Raw genomic sequence first — 3945 nt, 5'->3', positions numbered from 1 at the left:
ACCTACAATTTACAGCTTCTTGATATGTATTTGTTTCATCTTCGTCTTGTTATATCAAAAACTGAATAAAAGTACTATATTATTTTGACGGTCCTTTACATTTGTGTTGTTTAATTATAGTTGCTTATCTACGATCCAAACTCAAAATTCTAATTATTAAAAATGAAAAGGCCGAAAGCCAACATTTTGTAAAAATAACTCAACCATCGTATACCAAACGCTATCGAATTGTTGTTATGTCTACAATGACTTGTTATTGTAATCATAGTAGAGTGTCAGGACTCAAAATACTTGTACGATGGGTTATTGCACATACGCACCCTGCGGTCACTAAAATATTGGTTTCCCTTGAAGACAGTAATATTCAAGTTGGGTATTGTCACGTTTAACCCTAAAAACCATATAAAAGTACTTGAAATGGTGATTCATCTTTCCAACGTGTTCTAGTTCATTTCTAAATGATCATCAGATTTGGCTATGCGTTGCTATTGCAGGTATGAGTGGCCAAAATTCATGTCATTACCATTGCAAATGTTCGTTGTGTTTGTATCAAAAAACTATGTCGGACTTCGAATTTGGGTCACGCACTATGTCTTTGAACCCGTGTTGGATTAGGGACGGGCTCATATATTATGATCAATGTATAATAAACATTTAATATTCCACCAAAATATTATCTAAAATATAAAAATGATTAAATTGAAATGTATCAAACGTTGACGTATTTGATGAATTTGTCGACGTCGTACTGTTTTTTACATGTTTTTAATTAATAAAAATATGTCATATCACATAAGCTAATTTTTATGTTCCATTGTTTTTTATATAAAGACATCACCAAGTTGCATACTTCATCTCATATATTTCTCGAGTCAACAAAGTTCAACAAGAACAAGTTTCCACTTCCCAACAATGACATCTCGTTTGTTTTTACTCAGTCTCCACATGGGGAGTTGTTCACTTGCTATGGCTTCATATTCAAGTCCTCTCCAAGACTTTTGTGTAGTTGTACCAAAACGTAGAGGTCAAAAAAATATAATCTTTAAATGTAAAAATGCTCAAATGTTAATAATCTGAAAATTTGTAGTATTTGTTATGTGTTTATGATCAGCTTCTTGCTTGTTTTTTTAATAGTATTCGTGAATGGTGAGGTATGCAAAGATCCAAAGATTGTGCGAGCAGACAATTTCTTTTTTAGTGGGCTCCACCTTATGAGAGATACATCAAATGCGGTTGGGTCTAATGTGACTGTCGTAACTGTAGCAGAGTTACCGGGACTTAACACTTTTGGTATTTCAATGGCTCGTATTGACTTCGCTCTATTGGGTATTAACCCTCCAAACAGCACCCTAGGGCCACTAAAATCTTGACGGTCCTAGAAGGCAATATTGAAGTTGATTTTGTCACATCTAACCCTGAAAACTGTCTCATCACTAAAGTCCTTCAGAAGGGGGATGTTTTGTCTTCCCACAAGGTCTAGTTCACTTCCAAAGCACCATTGGAAACAGTTATGCTCTTCTTATTGCCGTTTTGAGTAGCCATAATCCAGGTGCCATTACCATTGTAAATGTACTGTTCGATTCTAACCCAGGTATTGCTAATGATCTTCTTGCAAAGGCCTTCCAAATGGACAAGAAAGTTGTTTATAAAATTCAATCAAAATTGTAGACGATCTCAATTGAATTACATTTTTAACATTCATTTTTTTATTTAGAAAGACTTGATTTATATTACTGTTTATGAACGTTTAGAAAATTTAATTGAACTTATTTAATTAGTTATATAGAAATGCTTTAAATTAAACTAGTTCAATCCCATTTTAAACCGTACAAAAATTAAGTCTCACAAACGATATTTGATAAATCAATCTTTTCTACTTTTCCTTGTTTGGATGAAGAAATTATATCACTATAAAACAAATGATTCTTACCTACAAAAGTCAACCAGTGAAATTTCTGTTGGTAATTACCTGCGTATCACCCAGAAAATACCAATAGTTTCGGTAGATTCTGATGCTTTTCAAAAAAAATACCAACGGATCACCTAGAAAACACATGGGTTATATGTCACTAATTTGAGCCTCCCACCAATAATTCGCCCACTAACCTTTTTGACGTTTTTGTAACAATTCACCCCTTTAGTGACGAATTTACCAAGGAAACGTCTATAGGTAATAGTCTTTCATTTAGTAGTATTGTTTCATATAATTATCGATTTTGAATTGTACGTATCTTGTTATTTTTAGTAGTGTGACGCCCAATCCCAAAGCATAAGCTTTGTGTTTTAACTGTAAATGTTCAAGTTAGTTTACACGTAAGTCTATTTATAGCATGAGCAAAGGGCCTATGAGTTGCCGAGCAGGGTCTCGTATACCCGCTCAACTAATTTTCACAAGTAAAAAAATGGGTATGAAAGATACAATCGCTCAATAGATTTTCACAAGTAAAAAACTATTTTGGGTATGAAAGGTGCACACACTAAATTTTGAGCAACGCTCTTGTATATTAGCAAAAAAATACAACGAACATAAGGCAAAAAATCCCTTGTAATAAATCACGAAAACCAAAAAAGTTCATCGAAATCAATATAAATTGTGCACCCGCTCAGCAAAAATCCTTCAAAACCGTGTCATTTGCCTAAAAACACTTTGGAGAGCTTTTGATCCACCTTAAAAGTGCACCCAATTAGCAAAAATATTGGTTCGCCACTGCACAAGAAACCCTAGAAATAACAACTTAGAAAATCCCCTATACGGTTTTCTCGAATTTGGAAAGAAAATAAAAGAAAGGAAGGAAAAGAAAATAAAGGAAAGAGAAAGAACTCGAGAACACAACTATACTTTTATTTAATTTACATATTAAAATTAATGGATGAGTACATGTGTAATTTTGTAAATATTTTTAATATTTTTTGTGTTAATTAGCTTTGTTTTTCTTCTTTTTTTCTTTCCTTTCACTCCTAAAAAATCTAAGAATAACCACAAGGGTGGTGTCTGATTGGTCTGAGCTTGGGCTCAAAAGGTCAAAATTGTCTCGAGGTCTCATGTTCAAATACAAGAAGGAATAAAAAACCCCTTGTGACCACGGAGGTTCAAATGCGGTGACTCATGGCTACCTGTAAAGCAGGTAGTCGACCTGGGATTAGTCGGTTTGCATAGCAGGTTGGATATCCAGGTTAATAAAAAAAATTGAGAATACAATTCCCCCCCCCCCCCCATTACTTTCCTTCCCTTTACTTTTTCATTCCTTCGTGAAAAAGGACTCGAGAACACAACGTTAGTGATCCTGAGAATTCTCAAATTAGAAACATATAGGAAGGAGCCCTAATACATAACAGTTATTTACTAGTTGAGCCGGTACAACATACATATTATAAGTTATTCATAGCTACATCTTTAGGGTTTATAGAACATATCGCAGAATTCCATTTTCCATTTTTGTAGAACCAGCTGTTATACATCTAACAAAACCTCTAAAAAGAATGAAATGTCGCTAATTAAGTATATCAAAATACTTTTAGACCTTGAAACACTCAAAATAATCTCATAACCAATGTCTACAAATTAAATCAGCCGTTTGACCGCATCAACACCAAATCTTCCTGTTTATCAAAGAAATATGAGATCGTATTTGAAACGTTAAAAGTTGTTCATCTATTTGTTATCATGTTAGTTGTAATTTATTAGGTATAGAAAATTAAAAGAGAGAAATTCAAACTCATAAATCTTTTCCATACCATAATTAAGTAACAACATTTAAACAAATAAAGTCATTATAATTATAATTACTGATTTGGTGAAAGGTATATTAGCATGCAATCCTTTGTTTTTGTTTGCCTACTAATATCCGTTGCTGATATTCTGTTTTCTAGTAGTGAAATAATTGCACATCATTCACAGAATTATTCAAGGTGTGCATGTGCAAGTGTTTTGGACCAGATCAATGC

General features: G+C 33.3%; 1 pseudogene; it reads left to right on the top strand.

Annotated features, from left to right (window-relative positions):
• The first annotated feature begins 912 nt into the window (after nt 1-912).
• Nucleotides 913-1668, top strand: LOC112500480 (annotated as a pseudogene).
• Nucleotides 1669-3945: the final 2277 nt, after the last annotated feature.

This window comes from Cynara cardunculus (assembly GCF_001531365.2).
Source record: "Cynara cardunculus var. scolymus isolate 2C chromosome LG 17, CcrdV1, whole genome shotgun sequence".
In the NCBI taxonomy this organism is placed as follows: Eukaryota; Viridiplantae; Streptophyta; class Magnoliopsida; order Asterales; family Asteraceae; genus Cynara; species Cynara cardunculus.
The sequence above is the reverse complement of the archived record's forward strand: the minus strand, read 5'-3'. Positions and strand labels throughout refer to the sequence as shown.